The sequence below is a fragment of the Heterodontus francisci genome, chromosome 10, assembly GCF_036365525.1.
Source record: "Heterodontus francisci isolate sHetFra1 chromosome 10, sHetFra1.hap1, whole genome shotgun sequence".
Classification (NCBI taxonomy): Eukaryota; Metazoa; Chordata; class Chondrichthyes; order Heterodontiformes; family Heterodontidae; genus Heterodontus; species Heterodontus francisci.
Genome location: NC_090380.1, coordinates 83,587,903 through 83,603,933, shown reverse-complemented (window position 1 = coordinate 83,603,933; position 16,031 = coordinate 83,587,903). Strand labels below are relative to the sequence as shown.

The 16,031-nt window shown below is 43.4% G+C and overlaps 1 protein-coding gene across 4 annotated transcripts in view; it reads left to right on the top strand.

The window, feature by feature from the left end:
• The window catches only part of alcama (activated leukocyte cell adhesion molecule a), a 316,807-nt gene that overhangs the window by 66,539 nt on the left and 234,237 nt on the right, over positions 1-16,031 (top strand). The window contains exons 1-2 of one of the 4 annotated variants that reach the window (XM_068040900.1): positions 8,282-8,344; positions 10,460-10,546. The exons of 2 other annotated variants lie outside the window; for them this stretch is intronic. The gene's annotated coding sequence lies outside the window, so the exon portion shown is untranslated. Of the gene's footprint in view, positions 1-8,281; positions 8,345-10,459; positions 10,547-16,031 lie in introns of those variants that run through there. One more of the 4 variants, XM_068040902.1, reaches the window with a different exon arrangement.

Genomic DNA, 16,031 nt, shown 5'->3' with positions numbered 1-16,031 from the left:
AAAATCCTCATTACGATTCAGTGAGCACTGCTATAATTTGGGAAGTTGAAGTAAGTATAGGATTGGGCTTGGCTGTGGTGCCCACAATGATAGAATTATCTGCCAAAACTCCAGTCTCCTACATGAAGAATGGGAACTTGGACCAGATACCAGAGGGCTGCTAGTGCCTGTGTATCTGTGTTTGAATAAAAGCAGCAATATTAGCAAGTAAAGAGATAAAATTGGGGAATAAAAAGGGCTTGGAACAAACTACTTGCTGAAATGAGATATAAAAAAATTATGGAATTGATATTGTGTAATTGTAACCTATGTTGGCATCAACAAGAAATCTCCTAAGGAGTCTAGATATATTATCGACCTAGTAGTTTGTAAAGCCTGTTTAATTTGAATATTTGAAAATGTATCTGAAATTCTCAATACATCAGTATTAAAATTCTGTAATTAGAATATCTTATTACACTAATAAAACAAGTTCTACAACATTTTCTGAAGTGTAGGATCATGAAGTTTTGAACTTTTACCCATCAAGTGTCTCAAATGGATGCGAACCCCCTTGTAAATTGTGTTGTGCATTTGAGTATTAATGTCAACTGCCATTTTATACAGCAGGTTTTAAATTTGTACTTCTATGTTCTGATTGTCAAAGTGAAGGAGAGAGGTCAGGTAGGACAGCCACTGAAAAGAGTCTAGCTTTAGGACCCAGGAGATCCCAATCCAACCTGCGTGGACTTGAAACTGTAACCGTTTGAGAGTTCAGCCTGTCCTCCTTTATACAGCTGCCATGTGCTACAGGCACATCACCCTACAAGCAGCCACAGCTTGTTTTCAAGCTGCATTGACTTTTCTAAAGCCTTTTCAACAAGAAAAATTAAGGAGAAACCACACTTTGAAAAATCCAGCAAGAAACAAAGCAAGCTGAAGACAAGCTGTGTGAAACAACAGAAAAATCTGATTTCTACCAGTTCCCTCTCAGTCTAAAATAAGGTGACTTCAGCAATTTAGTTGTCTCCATTACTACCTTTGAGAGTGCAAAGAAAAAGAAATTTGCAAGAGAAGAGATAACTCCAACAACTCCTCTATTTGGCATTTCTAATCGGTGATCTCCAACTTTTGGACACATTTTTTGATATTTATGGACACTAGTTTTAACTGAAATCCATCTTGGCTAGTAGTTAAGATAAGTTTCTATTGCCTTTTTTGAATGTCTTTAACATTTCCCTGAAAATTTGTAAGAGTGCATGGCAAAGTTAAACCCCTTCCTGAGTTTGAATGCATGAATAAACCCTACTTCTTTCTTTTAACTTTAAAATCTGTGTTGTTGAAATAGTCATCTACTATTTGGGTTTAAGGGAGGGAAAGAAATTCAATCACAAAGCTATTTATGGACAGGTGCTTGGAAAAATGGAAATTTGTACAGAAGAAAAAAAAACTACCTGTCCGTAACACAAGTTATGTAAGTAATGTAAGGCAAAAGCATTCAGCTAAGATGTATATTTTGTGTGAAAATATTGGCTGATATTACACATTGAGTGTGAAAATAATCTGATTTCAGTAAATATAATCATTCAATTTACATAAAGCAATTTGGAGAAACCAGCTCTTAATGCCCATCATTCAGTCTGACGAAGTGTTCTGCAAACACAATTTCAACCTTAATCACCTTGTTTGTTTTTGGTCCCAATGAGCAGTCGAATTTGAGGAGTGGCCCTTTAAGACCAAATATCCTGTTCATTTCAGATTTTTAAGCAGCCCACTACAGTTGCCTCATTGTTCCCTAACAAAGTGAGGGAAAATTCAGCCAGAATTCCTGTTCCTGATTGCTATCCAGTGATGCCCTGATGGAAGAGTGCATTAGTGGATGTCAGTTGAAAATAAGGTCAGATGAGGCCCTGGATCCCATGGTTGAATAGTCCATAAATGATCACTAAGTTTGAATAAAAAGTCAGAAGAGAAGCCCCAAGGACAAAGTTTCAATTTTTTTCAGACGTAAAGATTTAAGATGCATTGAACGTCAAAGCAGCAAAATTACAAAGTGATGGGAAGCAGATTTGGTGTCCTATTTCACTCCATTCACTGAAAAAGCGCAAAGCAGAGACCAGCTATCCTATCTCTTCTTTCCCCAGAGAGGGCAAAGATTAGGCAGTCAATCTTGTTGATTGGTTCCGAGAAGTAGTGGCCCTGGAGTTGGCCCTGGAGTTGCTCGTTTGTCTACTTTTCCAGCCACGGTGAATATATGACTGAGAGGAAACAGAGAGGGAAAAACACAAGGCAGTAAAGAAAGGCTAGTTTCTCGGGTGGCAGTTGCACAAGACCGTCTCTTTAATGCTTAACTTTGTTATACCTGCATTCATTTTCAGATGTAAATTACAGAACTGGAGAAAGGAATGAAATTTAGCAGGAGAAAGCCATGAGGAAAACTGATGTATTTTTTAATATAGTGCTGCTACTGAAACTTAAAGTACACAGGACAGTGATAACCAATTGCAGTGAAATGAAAAACAGGTGGCAACTGCAGTTAATTATGGTTTAACCATCTCATTACATAAAAAGTTCATGAATCAATTTAAATTTCTTTACGAGAACATTACACTAAGTTCCTTTTAGGGTAGTTCTTTTATCCATTAAAACTATTTGACAAATCAGTCACAGCTGTGCTGCATGTGACTCATGAGTCTTTCATTTTCATAAAGAAAACTTGCAAAGCTAACCATTTCTAATGCCGTATCATATATGTACATTATTATCAAATAAGGAAAAGCACACACGTGTGCAAACACATTCAAACTTGTAGTAGATCATTATTATTAAAATTGGGGAAACCAGTCAGTTTTTTTTTTAAATTCTGTGCTAAATCCTGTCTCCTAACTTCTCATAATGCTACTTTGAATAAAGCACCCATGAAAATATTAAACAGTCAGACACAGATGCAGATGAAATGCAATATTTCTGTTTGGGCCACTGTTATTTATGGTTTAACTGGAACTTAAGGATTAGGGGAAGAGTAGAAGAGTATATACATAGATCATTAAAAAATGGCAGCACAGGCAAATGAGCACATAAAGGCATGATGGGATCCTTGATTTTGTATTTAGCAGTGCAAAATGTTTCTTTTTATTTGTTCACAGGGTGGGGGTGCCATTGGCAAAACCAACGTTTATTGCCCATCCCTAATCGCCCTCAAGAATGTGGTGGTGAGCGTCCCTCTTGAACCACTACAGTCTGTGTAGTGAAGAGGCTCCCACAGTGCTGTCAGGTCGGGAGTTCCAGGATTTTGATTCAGCAAAAATGAAGGAACAATGATATATTTCCAAGGCAGGACTGCTGTGTAGCTTGGAGGTGATGGTAATCCCATTCAATGTCCTTGTTCTTCGGGGTGATAGAGGTCGATGGTTTAGGAGGTGCTGTCGTAGAGGCCTTGGGAAGTTGCTGCAGTGCATTTTATAGATGGTGCACACTGCAGCCATGGTGTACAAGAGGCGGAGGGAGTGATGTTTAAGATCATAGATAGGATGGCGATCAAGCAGGTTGCTTTATTCTGAATGGTGTCCAGCTGCTTCTCCGTTCACCTGAGAGTGGCGGGAAATGGCGGGAGCGGAGCGGGACCAGCTGTTGCTGCTGCCACTGTCAGACTGACATCAAAGGGAAGTAGGTTGGTGATGGCTGGTGAGTATTTCCAAGTTATCTTAGTTAAACTACGGAATAAACTGGTGTGTCTTATCAATCTTTCTTTTTGAAGTAAGGTTTATTACTTCTAGTAAGGTGTATTAAGTATTAGGGTTTATCAGTATTAATAAGATTTATGAGCATTAGTAAGGTTTATTAGTATTGCTTTCTCGGGTTTGCGGAAGGTTTGTAGTGGAGTTCCCCAGCTCGCACTCACTCTCTCTCTCTTTCTCTCTAGTGCTCTCTCTGTCTCGCGCTCTCTCTCTCGCACGCACGCGTGCTGTCTCTCTTGCACGCGCGCGCGCTTTCTCGTGCTCTCTAGAGTGCGCTCCGTCTCGCAGGCGCGCTCTCTCTCCCGTGCGCGCTCTCTCTCCCGTGCGCGCGCTCTCTCCCGTGCGCGCGCTCTCTCCCGTGCGCGCTCTCTCTCCCGTGCGCGCTCTCTCTCCCGTGCGCGCTCTCTCTCCCGTGCGCGCGCTCTCTCCCGTGCGCGCTCTCTCTCCCGTGCGCGCTCTCTCTCCCGTGCGCGCTCTCTCTCCCGTGCGCGCGCTCTCTCCCGTGCGCGCGCTCTCTCCCGTGCGCGCGCTCTCTCCCGTGCGCGCGCTCTCTCCCGTGCGCGCGCTCTCTCCCGTGCGCGCGCTCTCTCTCCCGTGCGCGCTCTCTCTCTCCCGTGCGCGCTCTCTCTCTCCCGTGCGCGCTCTCTCTCTCCCGTGCGCGCTCTCTCTCTCCCGTGCGCGCTCTCTCTCTCCCGTGCGCGCTCTCTCTCTCCCGCGCGCGCGCTCTCTCTCCCGCGCGCGCGCTCTCTCTCCCGCGCGCGCGCTCTCTCTCCCGCGCGCGCGCTCTCTCTCTCCCGCGCGCGCGCTCTCTCTCTCCCGCGCGCGCGCTCTCTCTCTCCCGCGCGCGCGCTCTCTCTCTCCCGCGCGCGCGCTCTCTCTCTCCCGCGCGCGCGCTCTCTCTCTCCCGCGCGCGCGCTCTCTCTCTCCCGCGCGCGCGCTCTCTCTCTCCCGCGCGCGCGCTCTCTCTCTCCCGCGCGCGCGCTCCCTCTCTCCCGCGCGCGCGCTCCCTCTCTCTCTCTCTCCCGCGCGCGCGCGCTCCCTCTCTCTCTCTCTCCCGCGCGCGCGCTCCCTCTCTCTCTCTCTCCCGCGCGCGCGCTCCCTCTCTCTCTCTCTCCCGCGCGCGCGCTCCCCCTCTCTCTCTCTCCCGCGCGCGCGCTCCCTCTCCCTCTCTCTCCCGCGCGCCCCCCCTCTCCCTCTCTCTCCCGCGCGCCCCCCCCTCTCTCTCTCCCGCGCGCCCCCCCCCCCCCTCTCTCTCTCTCGCGCTCTCTCTGTCTCTCTTTCTCCCCCCCCCTATCAGACAGCACAGACTTTGTGTTATTTTTCTTTGTTCTGGACTCTCATCCAACCCAAATCCTCATCACTCTGTACTCTTTTGGTGTGTGTTTGTGTGTGAGTGAAAGTGCAGCATAATTTTATTATTTTTCTTAGTTTGGGTTTAGATTTATAAGTGTAATAGACTCACCTCTTTCTTATTTGAACTCAAGAAAACCTGTTTGGTTCTTTTACGATAAGCTAAAAGTAAAACACTCACTGCAGTGGTAAGCACACCCACTGTTTTAAAAAACCCCCATAAAATCTGTTGCAGTCAAACAAGAGGAAGGACAAGAGGGGGGAGCCTTGTGACCCCTCCTCACCTGATTGTAACACTATTCTTACTACCAAAGTAAATGACCTAATACTTCCCCACATTATACTTCATCTGGCACCTTGTTGCCCATGAACTTCACCTGTCTATATCTTTTTGCAGCCTCTTTGTGTCCTCACAGCTTACATTCCCACCTAGTGGAAGGGAGTGCGAGATGTGTTTGGTGGTGGCATCACGCTGGAGGTGGAAGAAATAGCGAAGTATATTCTGTTGAATACAGAGGCTGGTGGGGTGGAATGTGAGGACAAGAGAAACCCAGGGAAGGAGGGGAAGGGGTGAGAACAGACGTGTGACAAATTTGTCCATGCAAGCATAGGAGATGCTACACCACTCCTTTTACAAAGACGTTGCCACAGCTAAAGATGGCCGCCACCATTTGAACACCTTTCACATTCCAAGGCATCAACGTGGAGATGCATGTCTGATTAGCCTGGACCAAAACAATTCCCATTAACCTTAATTTTATTAGGGCTTCTGGATACCACACCAGGTCAAATGCTATCTCGATGTCAAAGGTAGTCACCTCACCTCATCTCTGGGTTCAGCCCTTTTGTCTATGTTTGGACCAAGGCTGAAAAGATGTCTGGAGTTGAGTGGTGCTGGCAGAACCCAAACTAAGCATTGGTGAGCAGATTATTGTACTTGAACAGCTTGGCTCAGGACTCTGCTAGTTCTGGAACACAAGTCTTCAGCGTTAAAGCCGAATGTTGTTGGGGCCCATAGCCTTTGCTGTGTATCCAGTGCACTCAGCCATTTTTTGCTGTCATGTGGAATGAAAAGAATTGGCAGAAGACTGGTATCATGGGCGGGACAGTGGTTAGCACCGCAGCCTCACAGCTCCAGCGACCTGGGTTCAGTTCTGGGTACTGCCTGTGTGGAGTTTGCAAGTTCTCCTTGTGACCATGTGGATTTCTGCCGGGTGCTCTGGTTTCCTCCCACTGCCAAAGACTTGCAGGTTGATAGGTAAATTGGCCATTGTAAATTGCCCCTAGTGTAGGTAGGTGGTAGGAGAATTGAGGGAAGGTGGGGATGTGGTAGGGAATATGGGATTAATGTAGGATTAGTATAAATGGGTGGTTGATGGTCAGCATAGACTCGGTGGGCCGAAGGGCCTGTTTCAGTGCTGTATCTCTCTACGACTATGACAGTCATGCTGGGAACCACAGGAGGAGGCAGAGATGGATGGAGTGTGATTGAATGCTTTCCACTTGCCTGGATGGGTGCAGCTCTAACAATACTCAAGAAGCTCAACATCATCCAGGACAAAGCAGCCTGCTTGATCGGCACCCCATCCACCACCTTCGACTTTCACACCCTCCACCACTAGCACACAGTGGCGGCTTTCGCTATCATGCCTATCCACCATTCTCCTGAGTAACAAGTACAAGCATCATGCATGTAACTCGATTACTGATATGCAACTTGCCATACTCCCCTATTACAAATGTTCAGAGAAACAACCTATAATGCATTTGTAAAAGAATACTGGGATGTTGGAGGATAATTAACATACTTCCAGTAGTTATTTCAATGTAAAGTCTTCTATCTTTTGCTTAGTATTATGATGCAATAACTATTTTGAATGCAAATAAAGTCCTAGCTAATGCCAGCACTGCATTACTGAAATAAAAATAGTTTTTTTTAAATTTTAGTTTCTAAATATGAAGTCGCACGCACATTTGGAGTGAACAGTTTGGGCCTGATTTGCCTCCTTAAAGTAGTGCTTCCTTTAATGTTCTTCCTTTTGATTTTTCTCTTCCTTGTAATTTTTGCTAAAAGGTTAAATAAAATCAGATCTGAACATTGCTGGCTTATCGATTTCCCCTTAGATCTTTTGTTGAAGATGAAAGTGAATTTGCCTCATGTAAAGAAATGAAAATCTGAGCAGAAAATATGTAAACTGGATTGTGCCTGGTTTGGGAAAATGAGAGGGATGATCTCCCAAAAAAAACCACATCAGTAGTGAAGGCTTGTTTAAACTAAAAGGTGTGTCTCTGTTCTTGATCCTTTCTTCAATAAAATGAAGGCGCGGTTTGAATTTTCGTTCAGTTCTAGTTAGTGGTTTTTGACAGGTATGTGTCTGCTACAGACTATAGTAAAAACATTTTTACATTTTAAAAACAGTGACTAGTAGCAATCATAAGCTTCCTCCTCATTGGCTACAGTTAGAAATATAAGTTAGCAGACTCCATTTGCATTAGTGAACCTTTTTTTTAAAAAAAAAACTGGATCTTATAAGCTGCTGCCAGATTCACTGGCTGTGCATCTGCCTGGTGCTTAATGAAGAATAGTATAAATGGGTGAGTGGTGCTGGGAGATCAGTAAACACTGCAGTCCCAGAACCAGCATTGCATAGTGTCATTATAGGAGCTATGGCAGATTCGCAACCAGATATGGTGCTAAACTCTGAAACGAATCTTCAGCTTTATTTCCATTCAGCATAAGCATAACCAGTCATTGTAGTTCGTGGCAATAAACACCTCATCATTGATGTTACACTGAAATGTGTTTACTGTCTGGTTTCTAAAGAAATTGTTTCTCAATTAGTTTTTATCCTTGAATAACGAACCTTGAGTTAAGGGACAAAAACAAGAAATGCTGGATTCACTCAGCAGGTCTGGCAGCATCTGTGGAAAGAGAAGCAGAGTTAACGTTTCGGGTCAGTGACCCTTCTTCGGAACTTTGAGTTAAGGGACTCTGTTCGCATTTTGTGTTTTAATCAGCTCTGTTTCCTGATTCCAGTGTAACTGAGAGGCACAGCTAATTTAAAAATACAAGAAAAAAGCTGAGTATTAATTAACTTGAAGTTCCTTTATGAAATCTTAATCTCGTCCCACAATCGTTAATATGTAGCACGAGATGAGCTTTTTTTGGCATTTACCTTTTTACTACTGGAAGAGGTTTTGAGCCGACCAGATCCATAGCAGGAGCATTGGCAAATACAGCATGAAAATCAGCTGAAGTGTTCTGCAAGAGATCTGGAGTTAAGTATACTCAGCAGCAATGCCCCTTCATTCAATTGAAATTTGTTTTAAGCAGGCTGTCTTTTTATTTGTTTCAGCTTTTTGTTTATTCTTTAAGAATGCATTTGGGCCCTGGTCTCGGGAGAGCAGCCTACATGCACTACACCTCCTGTATTTACAAGCTGTGTAGGCTGACCCCTGAATTGAAAATAGTTGCATGTTCATCCTATGCCATTTTGAATGTTGCACATGTGCAACGTACTGAGGTCACACAATATCCAATGAATTCTATCGGAAGCTGATTTACTGTATAAAAAAAAAACTGGATTTTTGCTGGCATCAGATTTGCATGGAATAAGTTTATCTTTAGTAGTGCTGTGAACTGAGTGGGATCCAGGCAATAGGAATTGACCGCATTATGAAAATGTATTCTAAGAATTTCAAATGTTGCCTTGAGGACTCTGACTCTGAGCATACAGAACAGCCATGTTCCAGGTTCAGTGCTGAGTTGAATGATAGTTGGGACAGTGATAGCAAAGCTGCTTTTGACAGTGGGAGTACTCTGGTAGCAGTAAATCCATCGTTGCCAAGGCCTGAGTTATGGTTTTGACAGAAACATGAATAGAGTCTTATTTCAGTTCCCAAAATACTAGTAACAATCCTAGAAAACCAATTAACACAAATAAAATTTGACTTAGTTAGCCACTATCAGCTAATAGCTCTAAAAGTAAATGGGCAGAATAATGGAATGCAATCTCCAAAACCTCCAAAAACCCATATAATAAAAATGGAGCATGACTTAGTCAGGCACCAGTGAGAAGAGTATCAGTATACGAATATAGGAATTAGGAGCAGGGGTGGGCCACTCGGCCCTTCGAGCCTGCTTTGCCATTCAATAAGTTAATGGCTGAACTGATTACGTCACATTTCCACCTACCCCCAATAACCTTCTACCCCCTTGCTTATGAAGAATCTATGATACTGGCACTGGCACATGCCCAAGGCCAGAGTAGGGCAGAATAAACTATTTCCTGGTTTGGGCCATATTTAAATCTAACCTACAAGCTGTGGGTGCCAAATGGGTGTTCTGCTGCAGCTTGCCAGTTTTGGACCATGGAACATCGTCTGGCTTCTGCATAGAGTTGACTGTTTTAGGCCAGAGTGCTGTGTGCCCATTTAAAGGCCTACCTGAAAATTGAATCAGGTGAGAAACGGGGTATCTGAGGGCACTACCAGATTTTCTCTCTGCCATTGCTCATTCTAAGAGCAAGAAATGAATGGCCTCACTTGAAAAACCTCTATAAGCCCTTCATCAGGCTGCCTCCAGTTAAATAGCTTGCTATAGCCTGTTGACTCCACTGTTGAGGTTCACACTTAAACTAGGTACTCGAGAGGGGTGATACCTTGGACTAAACCCAACAAATAGCCTTTGGCAGAGATGGGAAGGGGAGAAAATTAATGGGAACAGAGTTGGGGAGGTGGGAAATAGAGAAATTCAAATTAGCTCTTCAAACGAAAGTCATTTATCAGGCATAAATGGCTGTTGGCAAGCCAGTTTAACACTTCACAACAGAACAGCAGTCAACAGCAGCAGATCAATTCTGAGTGTTCAAAATTGAAAAATATACAATGGCAGAGAAAATGCTGTTTTATTTCCCTGTTGCATGTCCCTCTGGTCCATTGAATAGTCTCATATAATTCATGGGCTGGAAGGTTTGATTCACAAAAGTCATAATCTGCTAAAGAAAATAAGTTTCCAGAACTGTTAAATATGTAACTGACTGTATTTCTGAGTGTCCCTGGTGCAGCTACTATTAAATTTTCATTTATTTGTACGTACATTCTGCACCAGGACACCTGCTTCCAGAATGATGAGCTGCTGGCAAAGATTTACTCATTTAAATTAAACGCTGTGCCAGGAGACCTGAATTATATTAATACATTTAAACCCCATCAGTGTGCAGTTATGAAATAACTGATAATTCTCCAAACTTTAGCTCTGATTTTAACTCGGGGCATGTATGGAGTGGGGGTGTGGGGGGGCCACGAGTGGAAATCTCAGGTGGCCGTGTTGGCATGAAGCCCAGGCCATTTCAGTTACCAGACTTCATTTCAAATTGCATTCCTGCCTAAAGGGAATTACAGGAGGGCCAGTTGCGATGCAGGAAATCACGTGGTAGCAGACTGCTATCAGGGACCCTGGCAAACAGTACCCTGTCAAGGTAAGTGATGAGCAGAGATCCGAGGCGATTGTGTCATGGATAGGGGAAGGCTAGTCCGAGGCAAGGGTGGCCCAGTGATTGCTTGTATGGCTGGAAAGAACACTCCTGCTCCGTCTGGCTTTCAAGGAAACGAGCACCAATTAGGGGGTGATAAAAACAAGAAATGCTGGAAATACTCAACAGATCTGGCAGCATCTGTGGAGAGAGAAGCAGAGTTAACGTTTCAGGTCAGTGAGCCGCCTCCAGAACCAGTTAGGAGGCCTCTTCTGGCCTTGCATCCAAAGTGTGGCAGTTTTCCCAAGTGCATTCGGGACTGTATGACTCAGGTGGCCCAGAGTTAGAAGCATGTTGGGGGTTCAAGTGCCGCCAGCGCACCCTGAATTTTCAGTCTTTATGAAACCATCAATTGCCATCTGTCCCAACTAGTCTGTTTCGGTGTTGATATTCCACATGACCATTCTCCTAAATAAATAGCTTTCCCCTCTCTGCCTCTATAATTCCTCACTTTCTTTCTTTCTCATGGTTGGACTACAGAGATAGGCAAGTGCTGGGCCATAGAGCAATTCAACCATGATTATGAAATATTTAAATTTTAATGTGTTGGAGGACTGTGGCTAATGCAGTTTAGCGAAGACTGGGTTGATGGATGAGCAGGACTTGGTGCAGGCTGCAGAATTTTGGTTGAGTTGCAGTTTACAAAGATGGGCGGCTAATCTAGAGAATATTGTAGTAGTCGAGTCCAGAGGTGATAAGGGTCTGGATGAGGGTTTTGACTAGGATGGAGATGAGTGATTTTATAGCGGTACAAATAGGCTGTCTTTGTGACAGAGAATATGGGATTCTGAACGTTCTGTCTGCATTGCATCTGTAGTGCAGGAGTACAGTCAGGTCAGTTGCAATATTCCTTTATAGTCACAATAGTTGAGATCAACCAAGTTAACATGGATCAGGAGTTGAATGTAGGATTTTCTGGTCTCCATGGCTCAGGTATATGGAAACTTTACGAAGCCATCAGAGGAGCTAAATGGCCATTCTCTTGATTCGGGAACTGTTCCTTTAGACTAGAAAATTATTCATGTCACTCCACTAGATAATTGATTGAGAGAAACGAAGGAATTATAGTCTAACATCTGTTGTCTGAAAATTCATATAATTAAGGATAGAGTAACTGACCACCTTAAATTTTCAGCCAATCAGAGAGAGAGAGAGTGTGGATTTGGAAAGGATATATCATGAATTTTTTGAAGAGTTGACTAAAGTAGTGGACAAGGGAATATCTGTGAATGTTGTTTGTGTGGACTTCCACAAACCATTTGAAAAGTCCTTCATAAAAGACTGTTAGCTAAAGTTGAAACTCATGGAATTGAAGGCAAATTACTGACCTGGTTAGGAAATTGGCTGAGTCGCAGAAGACGAGAGTAGGGATAATGGGCACCACTCTAATTGGCAAAAAGTGACTAGTGGTGTCTCACAAGGATCTGTGTTGGGACTTCAGATATTCGCTATTCAGTAGCGATTTGAATGATGGGATAGAAAGTCACGTATCCAAATTTACTGATGACACAAAGATAGGAGGCAATGTCAGCAGTGTAGATGGAAGCATAAAATTACAAAGAGATCTTGATAGATTAAGTGAATGGGCAAAACTATGGCAAATGGATTTCAGTGCAGGCAAATGTGAGGTCATCTACTTTGGACCTGAAAAGGATAGAACAGGATAGTGAATATTTAGAAACAGTGGAGATCCAAACAGATTTGGAGGGTCCAGGTACAAAAATCATTAAAATGTTGTGAACAGGTACAGAACATAGTGTATTGGAATGCTGGCTTTTATATCTAGAGGACAAGAATACAAAAGGGTGGAAGTCATGCTTCAGCTGTACAAAGGCCTGGTTAGACCACACCTGGAGTATTGTGAGCAGTTCTGGGCATCACACATTCGGAAGAATCTACTCTGCACTCCTTGGAGGGAGTGCAGAGTAGATTTTCCAGAATGATACCTAGGGCTGAATTTTTGTTTTTGGGGTTGGGACCCTGACATTGGGTGAACAAGAGTGCTCACCATCCAATTAAGGAAGCGGGCAGGCTCCTGAAGCTGGAGGGACAAGAGGAGGCCCCCAGCAGTGATGCATTGGCAGTCCTGCCGTCTGAGGTGGGAGCTGTCAATGTGGGCGAGAGAGAGGGTGCCTCATGATGGAGGCACTCTGAAGAGAATTTTTTAAAACAATTTTCACATTAAAAAGGTCACAGTTGCCAGTCCGTTATTGTGGAGGGACAACCCCTCCACTGGACAGCCAGTGGCCACAGCTGTGACCCGACGGCCATGACAAGTGGTCCTTAGGGGGATGGAGTACAGGGTTGGGGGTGGTACCTAGGGGTGGAGCACAAGTATGGGTTGTATTCCATGGAATTTGGAAGGGTTTGGGTGATTTGGTCAAAGTTTTCAAGATATTAGTATAACAGGGTAGATAGAGAAACTATTTTTGCTAGTTTGGGAATATAGGACTATGGGGCATAGTCTAAAATTAAGAGCCAGAAATTTCAGGAGTGAAATTCAGAAACACTCCTATACACAAAGGGTGTTAGAAGTTTGGAAAACTCTTCTGTAAACAGCAATTGATGCTTGATAAGTTGTTAATTTTAAATATGAGATTAAAAATACCTTAGGCTAACAAAAAACTAAGGGATAAAGGGCAAAGAGGGATTTAGGTCGACAGTCAGTAATGGAATTAAGTTGCAGGTTAGCCAAGATCTCATTGAATGGCAGAACAGGCTCGAGGGGTTAAATTGCCTACTGCTGTTCCTGTGTTTCTTCATGTGTGAACCTAAATTCTGAGGGCCAGTTGGCTGCTTGACAATGAAGAGTTCCACAGACACATTCTGTTTTCTCTCGACATCCACAATATACGCTTTCTATCAGCAGTCAGTGGATAGTCAGAACAAGTGGGAACACTGACTTGAGTTTTCTCTATCTATTGGTGTTGAGGCCAATTGTCTGCCCATCACTGGCTGTGATTAACAGTACAGACATTAAATATGGTACTTCCTACTCTGCATGTCTCAGGAACACATTGGACACTTAATTTTCCTATCGAACCATTCATTGGACGAGCTGCATTTGTGAACCTCAGCCTTTGCTGAGCTTTTGTAGTTTTTGCATTGTATCTAATACTCAGCACTGAAAATTAATAATGTGATGAATCGTTTAGCTTTAGTTGTATTTGTATCTTGTAAATGCATCGCAGATGTGAAATATTATTTAAACATGAGTTGAGGTTTAAGCAGATTAAGGATGTCTTGGGTGCATTTCATTGAAATCTAGATGTAGAATTTGGCAATATTGAAATCCCTTTTTAAATTCAAAAGATCCAATAAAAAAGATGGCATTACAGACTGATTGAATAAACAGTATTAAACGTTCCAGTCAGGTGAGCAAAGCCATCACCAGGTATCCCCACGTTGCCCTTGGTTTCAACCTGCTGAGACTGCTGAGCTCTGATAGGCTTTTGCACCAGAGAAAGAACATCTGGCAGGTTCTGTTTGTTCTGTAGAGAAGGAAAGAAAACAATTCCTGGAATCTCTGGCTGCATTCGTACAAATCTTGGAACACTGTGCAGTTGCCAGCTGTGGTCTTCGTAACTCGCATTTGACTTTTCATAACTTTTTCACCTGGGGTCATGTAAAAGATCTCCCCTGCGGACAGCATAATTAGTCCTCATTCACGTAGACGTCTGTATATTTTTGTTTCTGTATAAGCTGTTTTCCTTCATCAATAATTTTTTTTAAATGCACAAGATCATGTTTTATAGATGATGCACGGCAGAATTATTGTGCACTGAATGCTTAGGAAAAGCTGTAGTTCTTGCCAGAATGACAGAAGTCTGTTAATTTGTAGGCAAATCAGTGCTGCACTGCCATGTCCTCACCTTTGGACCTCGTACACACACGGAAGATGCATGTGTTCCTTCACATCAAGAACTGTAAAAGGTTACCAGTGAAATGATTTCTGGCAGGATTTATAAATTTTTTAGTAAGAATATATGGGGCAATAAAGCAGAAGATGCCAAGCTCCACAAATAAATCTGCCAAGCTGAAACCTTTTCCCAGCTGTAGTTGCTCTGTAGCTTTGTGTTTTAATTTATTTTTTCTCTACCAATTTTCCCTCCTGCTCTCCTGAAACCATTGTCTACACGTGCATTTTTAGCAGGGATCTCTGGTAGCAATCAGGAACCCCGACTAATTTGCACTTCCATAAAATCCAAGGCCACAGGCCAAATGTAGCACCACAACTGCAGCCATGACTGAAGTCAACTAATTCAACACAAAGTGGGAATTGAGCTTGGGACCTCAGTGAATTATGTCTGAGCATCAAGGAAAACTGAATCAGTCTTGGGTTATGATCCCTTCCCCCCTGCAAAGTTAAATACCCTGCCAGTGCTCACTATCGAGAGACGCTAATGAATAATGGTGATTTGAGTGAGGGGCTGGAGGGGACCCAGCACCTTTTTATTTTGATACACATCACTCAGCTGACACCAAGGGATGACGCTCATTCCCACATGAACTGGAAGTGACAGTTTTAGTCTATGTCCAATAATAGGACGTTTGCTCATTTAATGGGTTACTTTAGGCTTTCCTGAAAGCAGAAACCATGGTCTCTCTGGGTACTTCTCAGTTCCTGGTTCTCATTTGGAACATTAATTCAATATTTGTTTTTATTTTGCACAATGCTGAAGGTAAAGCTGTCTGCAAATGCAATCATTTAAAGAGTGCTTTATAATTCTAGAAAGCCACATTTGATGTCGACATTTGTGCTGGTGAGCCTCTGAAATTTTTTTCTGAATCCAGCATATTTTGTTACTGCAGATGGTTAAAATTATATGGCAGAGTGTAGGTTTATGCATTACAAATTTCAATATGATTCCAGTCATATTTCCAGCACTGTTAATCTTTTTTTTACAAAAACAAGCCTGCCACTAGAGTACTAATGCTGGGTATATTAGCACTAATATATGTTCAAGTCCAACACTGCAATAAATGGAGCAGTGATTTGGATTTTTGATTCCCCACTAGGAATGTCATCCAATCAGAGGACCGGCAGCTCTGAAACCTCAGCACCACCACTGGGAGAGGTGGTGCTGGAGGCAAGTCAGAGACCTCAGGGGTGCCTCAAAATGGAGACGCCCTCTTAGAGGTAAGTACAAATTAAAATTGAGTATGGTCGAAGGGGGAAGGCCCTCCTGGGGGATTGTGAGGACTGCCTTTCCTGCCTGTGGTGCCTCAGTCTACCTCAAATTACCCTGGACGGGGAAGGGATCTGAAAATTTGAGCAACAGGTGAAGCCAGCCAATTCACGCTGCTACTATGCAGTAGCAATACAAGTTGTATTTTTCACCAAAAAGATGCTGTGCCTACCACACAAATGAGTAATGTGGTATACGAATTCCAGTGCCGGTGCGATGCAAGGTACCTGTGTCCTAATGAC